The sequence below is a fragment of the Rhinatrema bivittatum genome, chromosome 2 (assembly GCF_901001135.1).
Source record: "Rhinatrema bivittatum chromosome 2, aRhiBiv1.1, whole genome shotgun sequence".
NCBI classification, from domain to species: domain Eukaryota; kingdom Metazoa; phylum Chordata; class Amphibia; order Gymnophiona; family Rhinatrematidae; genus Rhinatrema; species Rhinatrema bivittatum.
This window is the reverse complement of record NC_042616.1, coordinates 592593127-592609173: the sequence shown is the minus strand read 5'-3', so window position 1 is coordinate 592609173 and position 16047 is coordinate 592593127.

Here is a 16047-nt window from a genome sequence, read left to right as displayed (position 1 = left end):
GTTAACGTGCTGTAGTCTATAAAGCAACTAAGCACCCATGTTTTCCAATCATTGGTCACAAAAACCTCCATATACTTTATTTTAAAATGAAACGTATGTGGCTAAATCACACCATTTTTATGCATATGTGACAAATTCCATAAATTGTAATTCTTTATTATTTATAACTAGTTTAAAAAACACTTATCTGTGACTTACAATAAATCGACTGCTTAAAGAGCAAAAGCAACAAGCGAGAGCAGTACTCCAATTTGACAGATGATTTGGTAAAGAGGACATTGTAATATACTCAGCCTTGAAGACGTTAATGCTATTAAGTGCTGAAGCAGCTATACATGAAATGCTGGCCAACGTCAGCTTTTGTTTCAGTAGAACTGACATTCTTAAGCAGCCAAACAAGTGTTTTTCAAAGATCAGAGTACCTGCTGTGGTTCAAAGATTTGAAACTTGGGATATAATACAAGTATCTGTGGCATTGTGGACCTGGTCAGCTTATGCCAAGGGCAGAGATGCAGTATGTACTTTTTTGAGTGGTGCTGGGTCAGTGATCTGGTGCCATGCTGAGTTGTGCACACAAAGCAGTCAAGTTGTTCCCTGGCAACTTAAGGCCCCATATGTCTGGATTTTCCTTTTTTCAGAAACTCAAGGTTTTGAGAAACCACTAAATTTTCTGTTAGATGAATGTTAAGGGATTGGGAATGCTCAGGACACATGTCAGTGGACACATGGCATCCTTTATTTTTTAATGATTTGTTAGCGATGGTGAGGAGTTTTTTTTAAAGTTTGTTGGTCTGGATTCAAGGGGACTGTATTCAGAATGGGGGGGGGGGGCCTTGAGGAACAATGAATTAGTAGTGACATTGACTGCTAGGTCAGAATTAACAGGGTTGCTAGTGTCATTCTGCATATACATCTTTCCAAGGTGGATCGGGGGCAGGTAATTTGGTTATGGGCTTTGGCAAACAAGGCAGATTGTGTGCAGGCATTCATTAGAGCAGGGTTTCCCAAGCTTTCAGTGTGTGATCCCATTCTAGCACTTGAAAATTCACATGACCCCCCCCCCCCCCAAGGACAACCAAAACAAATTGGCAGAGGTGCACTCCCCCTCCAACAATCATTCCACTTGCACCCTCACCGTAGTCCAGATGATCCCCTCTGTCTATCTCCACCTCATCAAGATAATCTTCTCCCCTCCAGCCTGCCCCCTCTCAACATCTGCCCCCCTCCAGCTAATAACTTTTTACACCCCCAACTCCTCTCACTTCCACAGCCCACCCTCTTTCTTATCATCTTCAGCCCCTTTTGTATCTCTCAGCTGATTCTTTTATCACAAACCCTTCAAACAACTCCCAACTGATCATCTGTCATTCCCTACCCTCCCTCTTATCCTGTTCTCTCCTCACTCTCATCTTCATTCCCTCTCTTTCAGCTCCCAGCCTCACCTCTTCCCCTACAACCCCTGACTCATATCCCCACTAGCTGATCCCTTGTCACTACTCATCTCCTTTCTTACATTCCCCAAGTCAATATTTTTTCATTCCCCTTTCTCAACCTCCACAGTCAATCCCTTTCCAGTTGATCCAACCCTCAAACCCTTCCTGAATTTGATCCGTCCTATGAAAAAGTCCCTTCTCTAAACATTCCCCTGACTAGGTTCAGCGACAACATTATACTTTGGGCCTGGGCCAAAGATGGATGACAACTGGTGAGAAAAACGGGAAAGCTGATGACAGGATCAACATTTTTCTTTTGGATATGTTCAAGTGGTGGATGAGGAAAGAAGAACCGTGGCAACTTCCACTGGCCCATGCACACGCAGCCCTCCCCTCCCCTCATTGCCTATCCTAAGATTGATGGTGATGTACAAGAGGCTGCAGCATTAGTAATGAAAGTCAGCATGGAACCTGTGAAACACTGCAAGGTCACAGGCCCTTCAGTAACTCCAATCCTATCTAGTGTAGGGCATCCTTTTATCACAGAAATCCATGCAAGGGCAGTCCATTCAAGACCTTTGAGTGCTTGCTGGCTCACAGGCCCCTTGCCAATTTCCACTACTAAAGGTGCAGGTGCCTAAAGAATGCTATCTGTGATCCTAGCTGAAGGGTTTTTTGACCCCCATTTGGGGTCCCAATCCACAGTTTGGGAAGCCCTGCATTAGAGTGCATCCAATTGGGGCTTTGCAGTTTCTGATGGATGAGGACAGATCCCCTCTTACTTGTGATCAGTTCACTAAAGTTTTTAAGTGTGTCATTATGGTCTTGGGGCTGATTGAAGGTGATTATGGACTCACTTTTTTTGGATGTTTTGCTTCTTGTGTTGCCCAAGCTAGGATTCATATATTGGTTGGTGGCATTCAAGGACGTTTGTCAGTTACAGTAGACTTGAATTGGCAGTGTAGCAGGTGGGGCCATTATCATTTGTTAATTATTCTGGCTTTTCTTTCAGGATTTTGGGCTGATCGAGAGAGGATATGTCTGGGTTGCGGGACACTAGGCATTTCAGCCAGTTGAGATTCAATAACTTACAGGGAGCATTTCAGCTTGGTAGACAAGATTAAGTGACTTTGGTGGCTGGGAATTTGCAGTATACTGTGGGGTGGATTTTAAATGCCCTGCGCGCGTAAATCCGGGTGGATTTACGCGCCCAGGGCCCTCGCGCGCCGGCGCGCCTATTTTGTATAGGCCGCCGGTGCGCGCAGAGCCCCAGGATGCGCGTAAGTCCCGGGGTTTTTTAAAAGGGGCGGGAGGGGGCATGTCGGGGGCGTGGCTGAATGACATGGCGTTTCGGGGGCGTGACGCGGCGTTTTGGGGCGGTGACGCGGGCGTGGTTTCGGCCCAGGGGCGTTCTGGGGGCGTGGCCGCAGCCTCCGGACCAGCACCCGGGACCGGAACACGGAGTGGGGCAGCTGGCCAACGCGTGCAGATTTACGTCTGCTTTTCGCAGGCGTAAATCGTGGAATAAAGGTAAGGGGGAGTTTAGGGGGGTGGGTTAGGTAGGGGAAGGGAGGGGAAGGTGGGGGGAGGGTAAAGGAAAGTTCCCTCTGAGGCCGCTCCAAAATCGGAGCGGCCTCGGAGGGAACAGGCAGCGTGCGCTGGGCTCGGCGCGCGCAGGTTGCACAAATGTGCACCCCCTTGTGCACGCCGACCCCGGATTTTATAAGATACGCGCGGCTACACGATCACGCAATTTTTTAAAATCTACCCTTGTGTGTTCAGCTTTTTCCAATTATGCTGGAACAGCTGAGGCTGAAAGAAACACCGGACGCCATAGTGATTCATTTGGGAAGCAACAATTTGGGGTCCAGATCATTGTTCCCTCTAAGGTGAACATGTTTGTGTGTGCGCACACAGTTCATGAATCCTGCACACCCAGCAAAACATAAGGCCTGATTTTTAAAAGCATTTATATGCTTAAAACTGGATTTTACATGTGTAAATGCACTTTATCTGTGTAAGTGAGCTTTTCTAAATTGCTACAATATATGCCATTGAATTGTCTATAGGATTTATCCTTGTAAATGCACTTTTTGTGTGTAAATGGACTTTTGAAAATTGTTATGATAGTATGTTACATTTACACATGCAAATGATTTGTAAATTCACTTATATATGTGTAAAACCTTTTGAAAATTACCTCAATAGCCCTTCACAAAGTAGAGGGAACATTGGTCCAGATCTTGTCACGAGCTGGATACAATAGTGATAGTAATAGCATGCTGCTGAATGCTCTACCAGATAAGCGGTTTGGGTAATTCATCATAATTGGAAGGCATAAATTTGTGAATCAGCCTCTTTGGAGATGTTGTGTGAAAAAGATTAATAACCAGATTGGCTCTTGATTGTTGGCACAGGGAGAATTTTTGGATTTGGCATGAGCAGGGCAGGGATGAGTGTCCTGGACTTTACAAGCTAGATGGTATATATTTACCATACATTGATATTGACCATATCAATAATGCCATTCAGGAGGCTTTGGAACACGTTTTCTTTGATAGGTGTGAGGGCCGCAGTTTCTTAGGGGAATGAGGGTAATTAATTGCTTGCTCTCCTTTGTGGTATTTAACCAAAGCCTAGGTTTATTTTCAGGTATAAAATTGCTGCTCATATGTTGAGCATGTAGCTCTGTTTACTTATTGGGGGCAAGAGAAAAGCCACTGTTATTGAAGCAGAGGTGGTTGAGAGCAGTCATTGACCGGATCACTGGCCTCACCTGTTGAGATGTGGCAGAGAGGTCAAGGGGCATGCTGGAGGACTGGCATGGCAGTTTTGGAAGCTGGGGTTGGCTGTTGGTGGAATTGCTGGATTGAAGCTTTTCACCCCAAGGCTGCTGGGAGGTGCGGGGACATATTTCTAGTTCATCTGGGTTGATTATTGCTTGTATATTATAGGGCTCGGGTCAGGTTTGTATAGTGCTTACAATAAACTGTGGCTGTGCATAAATCCATTTTATGGTGTGGTGTATTAGGACTTGGGCTGATGGAGGGGAGGGGGGGAGGGGAAGCCAAGGTGTGTCATATGTTTATGTTATGCAATTTGTATTTAAATGGAAAAAGTTCTCTGATGAATAATGATCACATATATTTAATGCAATTGGAAATACTTCTTCAGTCAAGAAAGGTTACATGAATTTCAGATAGAATTATTTTATTTGTGTTATGTTTTTTTATGTGGTTATAAATATAATGACATAAAATATATAGACACAAAGTGTTGGGGAGTTCACCATTCAGGCCCTGTTAGGAGTGCGAAGGTGCGGTCCCATCTTAAGGGAGGATTGAGCCCTTAGATCATGGCGTGGCTCAGGGAGGAGCCCCAGGACATACCACGAGAGGTGAGCAGGTATGAACATGGGTGAAGTAGGAGCAAGGCTGGACTGAAGACGAGGAATATCCGGAACACGAACAAGGCAAGTTCAGCCCTCCACTGGACCTACATGTACCAATGAGACCCAGTAACGCAATGCTGGTCTCGAGAGTAGCCCTCCAGCCACTAGATAGCCCTTCTGGACACGCTGCTTGGGAACGACGAGTGCGTGAGGCCAGATGGAGGCTGAGGGCAGGAACACGAAGATTCAGACGAAGACTCAGGATACTCAGGAGACTCAGACTCAGACTTGGATACTCAGGAGATTCAGACTCAGACTTGGATACTCAGGAGATTCAGACGAAGACTTGGATACTCAGGAGACTCGGGCAAGGATTCAAGTTAGTCAGAAGGTCTCAGGCAAGGATTTAGGATTCAGACAAAAGTACTGGGTGAGGACTGCATTGCAGCGTGCCCTACACAGCCGGCCATGGCTGGTCACGGACCACGCTGAACGCGAAGCAGACTCCAGGCGAAGAAGTGGAACGAGACTGGTACATGATGAAGTTTCAGTAGAGGCCTTCACCGGGGTGCACCCTATATAAGCTGCCTGTGGCTGGTCGTGGACCACTCTGAAGTGGAGCAGGTTTAGGCAGAGTCTTAGGCATGGACAGAAGCAGGCACAAGGGACCCCGAAGACCAGGACAGAATTCAAGACTCAGGATTCTCAGAAGCAAGGCATTAAAAACAGAAGTCTTCTGGAGGCTTGCGCTGCAGACGAGAAGAAGGCCTTTTACCACGAGGCACACTACACAGCCCCCCATGGGTGGGTCACGGACCATGATGATGGCATGCCTGGAGAGGTGGACAGACGAGGGACCTGGGAACTAGACGAAGAGCTGAAGATGAGACGGATAGAGTCAGGACAGGAACATAAGACATCAGGAACATGGCACCTCAGGACACAGTACATCAGGATATCTGGACATGGAACAACAGGAACACAAGACAGGCAACGAGGGAGCTCCGATGAGGGATGAGACCAGGAACATCAAGGAGATGAGCTTCAGGAACATGGAGAACATGGAAGAAAAATCCATCAAGGCACAGGAAGACCATGGAGGACCTGGATCCAAAGAAGACCACAGATGCTGTGAAGACTGGATCCAAAGGCACTGAGGAACAGAATCAGGGCCCTTTTATAGGGATGATCCAGGAACAGGCTGATGATGTAATCACTGAGGGCCGTGGGGCTTTTCCCGCCGCTGGCCCTTTCAATATCGAGATGAGGCGTGCGCCCGCGCCTATGGTGAAACAGGAAGCAAGACTGCATTGGTTGCGTTCCTGCCGAGTGGGAGGCCCAGAGGACAGCGGCGTCGGCAGCCCTGCCGAGAAGAAAGGAAGCAGGCAGCAGCAGCTGCTCCATGCCACAGTGAAGATGAAGGAGGCATCAGGCTGGACGGCGGCGCTAGGACCGCGGAGACCACGACAACGTGGTGGCCTCGGGCCACGATAGGGAATGATGTCAGTGGCCTGGCTGGCTGTGGAAGGTAGGGGACTGCCTGCAGCTGTCGCGGGCAGGATCCCAACACAAAGTTGATATATATAGTATATGTATACCTAAAAACAATTTTATTTGTTTATTGGAAAATGTATTCATTATTGAGGGATATTCTTTTCAGTTGCTGAGTTGTTAATTTGGAGAATTATCCTCTTTTCTTTAGGATTCAAATATTTTTCTAATATGATCTGATAAGAATTTTGAAAAGTTTATAAACATACATAATTTTAAAAAGTGTAAAACTCACTTTGTCCTTATAATGAAGGATTACAAATTAATTCTGATCTAATCAAGCTCAAAGAAATTGAGCTCCATTTCACAGAATAATTTAAAAACTCTGTCTACTACAAATGAACATGCAATAAAGTGATACTGGTTGTGGATATATTTCCATTGTAAAATAGAACATTTAAAGCTGAAAGTAATAACAAACCTACTAAAAAGAATAAGCTTAATTGAAGTTATGAAGTTTGAAGAAAATGTAAATAAGATTGAACTAGGCTGGATTTGGTATTGGCATGGTATGACTGCTTCCCTGTGTCATTGCTCTCATTATCACTATTATATTGCATTAATGATTGGTTCTTAAAATAGTTTTCCAGCAGAAGATGGAAGTTAAATAAATCAGATTATCTAGGAGATAATGCTGTAATTTATGACTAATATTTTGACAAAATTCCTTATTTTTGGCTCAGCCTGAAAAGACTTGTACTAATGACCACAGTTGATTGCAAATGCCATTTTGATGTTGAAATAGTGCCTGATCAGGAACAAAATCCAGATTGAAACATATTAAGACAGTTTATACCTTGAAAAGCAATATTTGTTGCGCACCCTGTCCTCGCCCGGCCCACGCACGGGCCTGCTCACCTTGCTAGCTCCTTTGCAGGTCATGGGTCGGCCTCCACAGCGGCAGCCATGAGCTCCTCCAGGCCTCAGCGTCCAGCGGCGGCGGTCACCGGGCCTTCTAAAGAGCCCCCTTCTACTGCGCCCCTGCACCATGCCTCACAAGTCATCAGTGGCGTTGGCCACGCCCCTACGCGCACACACACGGACCCGCCCCTGGCCTCTTGTAGGGCCAGGGGCAGGTCCCTAGTTCCGGGGCACACCCTGATTGAACGTACGATATAAGGATGTCCCTGCCTGCACTCCCTTGCCTTGGCATTCGGGTTGGCACTGTAAGTGTACTAGTTTGCCGCCGCGTTCACAGTCTTGTTCCAGGCTTGTTCACAGTCTTGTTCTAGCGTCCTACTGTTCCAGCGTCTTTCTGTTCCAGCATCTGCCCGTCCTGTCTCCCCAGGTAGTACCCTCGGACTGTCACTCTGGTTCTGACCTCAGCCTGCTCCTTGACCATTCTGTTCACTGCCTGGATCCTGACCTCTGCCTGCCTTGTGACCTCGTCTGACCTCTGGAACCTGACCCCTGCTTCGTTGACAACTCCTCGGACTGATCCTCGGATTCTGACTCCGGCTGCCATTGACCATGTCTCCTGATTCTGGCTTTGTCCCTTGCATTGTCATCGCCTATGCTGTACTGGCCTTCCTTGCTTCTCCAGACCTACAGCCTAGTGACCGACCACGCTCCCTTGCTGCTTATGGGCATGCCTCTCTACTACCTCTCCAGGAGACCCTGCGAGGCCCACCTAAGTCCAAGCGGCCTGGGTCCCTACAGGTTCTACCCGGAGAGACTGCGGGCTTCCAGTGGTGAAGCTCATCCTAGCCTCTGTCTCCTCCTGTGCTTCGCCCCCTGGGGGCAGGTGCTTCCTGGTCTCTACCAGAGAGCCGTTCTCCACTGCTCCAGGACAAGGGTCCACCTCCAAGTGCAACAGGTTGCCAAGGCCATGGACTCGGCGGAGTCTCCTGCCTCCAGGGCTCTACCGGGTTTAGCCACCACAGTCCAAGAACTTTGCAGGGCTTTGGAATCGCTAGTCTCTTCGGTGGAAGAGCTTCGTTTCCAGCTGTGAGATACAGCTCTGGCCAATCTCATGGGCCTATCGGCCTCTATGCTACCCAAAGCATCATTGGCGCTCCCTGCACCTCCTCGATACAATGGGGATCCATGCTCCTGTCATGGCTTCCTCAATCAGTGCTTCATGCAATTTGCACTGCAACCCTCCTTGTTCCTGAAGGAAACCACTAAAGTGACATTCATCCTTTCCTGCCTAGAAGGGAAGGCTCTTGCATGGGCCTCTCCATTATGGGAATGCTCTGATCCCATGCTTTCCAAGTTTGTTGCTCTCTTCAAGCAGACCTTCGGAGACCCAGGCCGCCAAGCTGTAGCCAGCCATAATCTACTCCACCTCCATCAAGAGTCACGGATCCTCTTTGAGTATATGGTGGAATTCAAAACCCTGGCTACTGAGCTCGGGTGGCAAGAAGATTGTCTGCAAGCCATCTTTCTAGATGGACTCTCCAGCGCTCTCAAAGATGAACTCTCCGTCCTTGAGACTCCCACTTCTCTAGAGGACCTGATTTCCCTCACCAGGAAGATCGACCATCGACTCCGGCAAAGGTGCCTAGAAGTAAAGGCTGACCACTCTTCTACACCGCATCCCACCCATGTCCAGAGTCCTCCAGCCAAGACTCCATGACCACCACCTCCTCCCATGGTGGAACCCATGGAGGTGAACCGTGGGCGACTGTCTCCGATGTCTCTGTCGGAGGAAGGAGGGTCTTTGCCTTTACTGTGGTGCTTCCGGACATCAACGGCAGTCCTGTCCAGTCCATCTGGAAAACTGCAACACCTGAGCCCAGCGGGGGTCCCTAGCTTAGGCGGTAGTGTTACCAGCCCCAACTCCTGCTTCAAGTATCTCTGGGCATCGAGGCCCACTCCTTCACTACCACTGCTCTTGTCGATACAGGAGCAAGTGGCAGCTTTATCATGGATGACATTGTCAAGCTTCTGAACATTCCTCTCCAGCCATTAGATGTGAGCCTCCGCATCACTTCCATTCAAGGAGAACATCTTCCAAGGCTCATCACCCATCAAACAGTGGTTGTCCTTCTTACCATGGGCACTCTCCACAAGAAGGAGATGTCCTTATATGAGTTAAAACATTCCACCCATCCAGTCATCCTGGGGCTGCCCTGGCTCCAGGTCCACGAAACCCAGTTCGATTGACATTCCCTGAAGTTGGTGCAGTGGGGTTCCAAATGCCAGAAGAAATGTCTATGTCAAGTATCTCCAGCTGTCTCTGTCTTGAAGTCTACCACCCTATCTGGTTTGCCTACCCAGTATGCTGAGTTCGAAGACATCTTCTCGAAGCAGAAGACAGACACTTTGCCTCCACTATACAAGTTGAATTGTAGGGATGTGCAGACCAAAAGTTTATGTTCATAAGTCCATAAGTCGAAAGGGGGGGTCATTTGTGGTCAATATGGACATATGGAGAATTCCATAAGTTGAGTCTATGTCCATATGTGCAAATAAAAATTTAAACCTCTCACCCTCCTTAATCCCCCCCCCCAAGACTTACCAAAACTCCCTGGTGGTCCAGTGGGGAGTCAGGAGGCCATTTCTGAACTCCTTTGCGAGGAGCACGTGACGTCGGCGTCACGTCGGAGTGACGCGGCGTCACGTGATTCCCCGCGCGTTCGCTCCGGGACCCTCGTTCAACCCAAAAGGAACTTTTGGCCAGCTTGGGGGTGTCAGGAGGCCGTCCCTGATTGGAAGGGGCGCTACATAAATTTATCATTTTCACCAACTATAAGAAACTTGAGCACCTTAAAGAAGCTCAACTCTTGAATCCTATGAACAAAATCCTCCGAGACCCCTTGTACTCATTTGTAGTCATATTTCTTGACGACATCCTGATATTTTCCAAAGACCTTGAATCCCATCGAGATAATGTTCAGATCGTCCTCCAACGTCTAAGAGAAAGTCACCTTTATACCAAGTTAGAAAAGTGCCTCTTCAAGCGAAATCACTTACCCTTCCTAGGGTACATTGTATCTGATCGATGGATCAAGATAAAGTACAGGGGATCCAAGACTAGCCCCAGCCAGTAGGCCTACAGGCCCTACAATGTTTCCTTGGCTTTACTAATTATTACATGAGCTTCATTGCTAATTATTCTACCCTAGCTGCTCTGCTCACCTCCATGACCAAGAAAGGGCTAACACTTGTGTGAGGACTCCCAAAGCACAAGCCACCTTTCAGTCGCTAAAAGAAGCCTCCTGTTCCGGTCCTTGTCTTCAGCATCCAGACCCAAGATGCCCATTCGTCATCGAAGTCGATGCCTCTGCAATAGGAGCAGGAGCTGTCTTAAGTCAGTTTTTTCCAAAGGGTAAATTGATACCTTGTTCATTCTACTCACACAAGTTCTCTCCTACAGAGCAGTACTACACCGTTGCTGACCGAGAACTTCTAGCCATTAAGTTGGCACTCTAAGAGTGGCGTCCCTGATTGGAAGGGGCGCTACATAAATTTACCATTTTCACCAACCATAAGAAACTTGAGCACCTTAAAGAAGCTCAACTCTTGAATCCTAGACAAGCCCGATGGGCAGTCTTCTTTGAACGCTTCAATTTCATCCTATGTTATTGCCCAGCTTTGAAGAACCTCTGTGCTGATGCACCATCAAGATCCTTCGAAACAGATGATGTTCTTGATGTTCCCAGACACATCATAGATCCTGCCTGCATATCCCTTGCCATGACCACTACAGTTCCTGTTGGGAAAACCGTCATTCCACATAGATTACATGAACGAGTTCTGAAATGGGCCCATAATTCCAAGTTGGCAGGACACCCGGGTCGTACCAGGACCCTAGAGATGTTGCGGAGATATTACTGGTGGCCCAACAGGGTGCAAGGCTCTTGTAACTATGTAGATTCATGTCCCATCTGTGCCCAACAGAAGTCACCTACCGGATGGCCTTGGGGCCTACTCCAACCACTTCCAGCACCTACCAAGTCATGGTCCAGCATCTCAACGGACTTCATCACAGACCTGTCTCCATCCCAGAACAATACCGTAATCTGGGTCATTATCGACCGTTTTTCGAAAATGGGTCTCTTCATTCCCCTGTCGGGCCTCCCATCGGCACCAGAATTAGCCAAGTTGTTCCTGAAACACATTTTCTGTCTCCATGGACTCCCAAAGGAAATCATATCCGACCGAGGACCAAAGTTTGCCGCCAGGTACTGGCGCTCTCTATGCAAAAAGTTTAACATTGCCTTGAATTTCATGTCTGCCTATCACCCACAGGCCAATGGTCAAGCTGAAAGGACCAACTGGACCTTGAAAACATTCCTTTGTTCCTATGTGAATGACCAGCAGGACAACTGGTCTGATCTGTTACCCTGGGCTGAGCTGTCACATAATACCCATGTCGCTGCTGCCACTGATGTATCTCCATTCTCCGTGGGATTCAGACGACAGCCTTGGTTGCCTCTTCCAGTTCCTCTGACTGTTCCTTCTCCAGCCATGCAATTCATGGCCCACACCATTTGCCAGGTGTGGAATCAAGTCAAAGAACGCCTTACCCAGGCTGCTGAGCAAGTGCACTTCTGATGCCCATAGATGTCCCGCTCCACTCTTCTGTCCTGGTCAGAAGGTGTGGTTAAGCACCCGACACATAAGGTTAAGTCTCCCTTCTCATCGCCCGGCTCCCAAGTACATCGGCCTGTTTCCAGTGCTTCGAAGAGTGGGAGCAGTGTCTTATCAACTTCAGCTACCTCGTGCCATGGGCGTCCACAACACATTCCATGTCTCCCTTTTGAAGTCTTTGGTCCTCTCCTGGCCCTCTCGTAGAGATCCTTTACCTCTGCGGATCTCTACCGAATCAGATTCGTCACTCCAGGTAAGAGAGATCCTCGATGTCTGCCTGGGAGGGTTATGGGGCCGAGGAGAACTCATGGGAACCATCCCACAACTTTCTTGATAAAGAGCTCCTCAAGACTTTCCACAGAACCTATCCTGAAAAGCCACGACCACGTAGAGGGAGGCCCTAGAAGGGGGGTACTGTTGCACGCCCCGTCCATGCCCAGCCCACGCATGGGCTTGCTCAACTCGCTAGCTCCTCTGGAGTCCACGGGTCGGCCTCCCCATTGGCAGCCCCAAGCTCCTCCAGGCCTCGGCATCCTGCGATGGTGGTCGCTGGGCCTTCCACTGTGCACCAGGCCTCACATCAGAGTTCAGCGTCCTCAGTGGCCCCTATGCGCATGTGCGCAGACTGCCTGGCCTCTTGTAGGGCCAGGGGTGGGTCCTAGCTCAGTGGCGTGCCCTGATTGAACCTACGATATTGTTACGCTCTCCTCCTCCAGAGGGGAGGAGTTAGCAATCTGTTGTCGCTCACCCCGCCAGGAGGGCGGAGTTAGCAAACTGTTCTGCTTTTCTACTGAAAGGGGGAGGAGTAGCAATCTGTCATGATATGCTCCTCCAGAAAGGAGGAGTTAGCTATCTGTAGTGCTGACCCCGCCAGGAGGGCAGAGTTAGTAATCTGTTAGCAAACTGCTGTTAGATGCTCCTGTAAGGGAAGGAGGTAGCAATCTGTTATGGATCAACTCCCCAGGAAGAGGAGTTGGCAATCTGTTCTATGACACTCTTCTGAGGAGAGGAGCTAACAATAGGTATATTGTACTTCACTACTGAGATAGCAATTATCATGCCTCTGCTACGGAGTAGTAATCTGTTATATATAGGCTGCTGGCAAGTCCCATAGAAAGAGCAGGTAGCTATCTATATAATACTTCCGTAAGCGGTGTTAGTGGTCGGTAGTGGTTGGCTCGCACAGAGTGATAGTAGTGTAAGGAATGACCACTTGGAGGAAATGGTGAATCCCTGGGCCAATGGCAGATGACAGCGCCCTCAGGAGGAGATCCTGAAAGGAACCACCGGCTAGGCTAGAATATGAGATAAACACAAATAGTTTTTTATTAGGCTGGAAGCTGGACCACCAGTGGTGGCAGTAGTGAGTCGATGTGTTCAGCAGGGCTGAAGTCCTTCTGATACTGGAATATAATCTATGGGTCGCTGAGCTGTAGAGAGAGACTAGAAGGAGTGAGTAGACAGGGTATACTGGATACAAGATGTTACACTCACAATCGTAGATGTCTGCAATGGTCTCTATGCCACAGAGAATCTTCAGTATATTCAGAAACAGGAGCCATAGGCGAGCACTGGTTCCCACAAACAGTGTAATAAGAACTCACAATAGCTGTATATGAAATGGCTTCTAGAGTAGAAGAGAGTCTGTAAAGGATTCTAGGAACATGGGCCCTCGTGGAGCGAGTACCGGTTCCTATCTGCAATCTTGCCAATGTAACTCTCGATCTCCATACCTGCGATAGCATCTTGGACGGCAGGGAGTCTTCAGAGCTATAGGAATGTAGGCCCTCGTGGAGCGAGTACCGATTCCTATCTACAACAGAACTCACTGTGTTCATGTCCGCGATCGCTTCCAGGCAATGAGGAGTCTTCTGAGTATTCCAGCAATCTGAAATCAAGAAGAGGGAGCAGAGCCCCCATGGAGCGCGTACTCCTGGTAAGTTTGAAAAGGCCGAGCAGTGGAGAAGGATTTTCCGGGCCTACTCGGATCGTTGATGCAAGTATCATGGACTGTCGAAGCAAGTCCTGTTGGAGTTCCTTGCTAGCTCATTAGAGGTTAGCAAACAAAGACCTTTTAAAGTGGAAATGGATGACATCACTACGGGGGAATGCCCCTAAGATTCGCACCCTTGCTGGTACAAAGTCTGGAGCGCGTGCATACCCTTTCGTCATCAGGAACATGGCGGATCCGTAGCTTCAACCCAGCCTGGGGATACCGAGACCAAGAGGCAGGGAGAAGCCGTGGCTGCATCTGTCCGTCAGAGCCGAAGGGAGTCGCTCCCAAGGTAGAGAGGGTGGAGCGAGGGGCGAGAAGAGGCACGAACACAACAGTACCCCCTTTCAAAGATGCTCATCAGTTCCACCTCGCGTACCAGAGATACGCGAGGTGGAACTGATGAGCATCTCTTATCCAATAGGTCTAAGGATCCCAAAGATGGTTCTGGGGTCGAAGCCTTTTCAGACAAACAAAGTTCAGTCTCTGTTCAAACATCCAAGGTCTCAAAATCTTGAGTTCAAGTTCGTATAACACAGATAGATGTAGATTTGAAGAATCTGTAGAATGAAATGATGTCAGCAGCAATGAGAGGGCTGTCGTGGACATCACTGAGGTTTCAGTGGAAGTGGTGATGTAGAAATTGGTCCAATATCCACTTCTGATGTAGCTTTTCCGCAGGATGCTGGAAGAGAGATGATAATACCAGCAAAACAAACAGGCTGATGGATGGATAAATCTTCATCCTCGGAATTAAACAGTGCTGTAAACCTCCAGCATGACTTCCGAATGATCCAACGAAGTTGATGAGAAGAGACATCTGCTTCTTTCCTCGGAATCAACCAGTGCCATAAGTTATGGCACGACTTCCGAGTAATCCTTAAGTAAGGTTGGTGAACAGAGATATCTTCTTCGGAATCAAACCGTGCTGTAACCCCAGCATGACTTCCGAGTAGGCCAATTGCAATACTGGTAGCTAGGAATGTCTTCTTTCTTCAGAATCAGCAGTGCTATAAACCTCCGCATGACCTCCGAGTGGACCAACACAAAATTGAAAGGTAGGGATGACTTCTACTTTGGAATCAACAATGCTGTAGTCCTTCAGCACGACTTCCAAGTAGGTAGAATGTAGTAATATTCTCAATTTGTAATCCAAGAAGACATAGTAGATGAAGAGCGCCACCTAGCTAAGGCATGCATAGCAACTGCTATGACTACCAGCAGGATTTAGAAAAACTGCTGGTGATGTTGATAAGATCCTCAAAAGAAGTGATGGTGAAAAGAATCGTCCAAGGCCCACATCATAGTGTGATACATTATTGGATCTTCAAGTTTACTGCATGGACTCCTCAGGTATTCCACAAAACATCTGAGATGGTGGTCGTCTCTTGCCCCTGAGTCCTTCAGGGCAGAGGTTCGAACCATCACTGGTTCAGGGTTCATCGAGACTGGATGAGAGAGTGGAGGAGATATTGCTGTATAGCCCAAGATCAGTCCTCCCGCGGGACTCAGGCTTGTCAGTTTTCTGGATGACTAGGGAAGACAAAAACATCATGGCCTGGCTGACCACAGTACACGCACAGGTCGTTCTTCCTTCTATATCTTCTCTCTTTAGACGTCAAATGACCACAACCAGATTCCTTCGGTTCCTTCTTCTCTACAGCAGGAGGTGCTGTTCCCCTTGTTAGTGCAGGAGCACTGGTTGATTTTAACCCAGGTAACACCTTAGGTTGGAGTTCCTTCATCTTGTGTCGGAGCTGCCAGTCAATCCGAGTGGCTAAGGATATCAATTCTTCCAGTGAGTCAGGTGTCTGACGAGCAGCCAGCTCATCCTTTAAGCAAGTGACCAGGCCTCTGCAAAAGAGTGTCTTCAGACATCTGGGGTCCCAGCGCAGCTCTGCTGCTAGAGTTTTAAATTCAATGGCAAATTTGCAAGGGATCTGTTGCCTTGCTTTAAGTCCACCAAAGCAAATCCAGCAAAAGACATACGAGCAGGGTCATCAAAGACGGATTTAAAAAAGTCCATAAATCCTTCTATGTCCTGCAAGATAGGGTCCTTCTGTGTATAAAGCTGGTGAAAGGCTGCGGTAAGTTTCTCCAGGGTTTCTTGCTGTTCTGAAAGGTGTTGAGCCAGGCCCAGT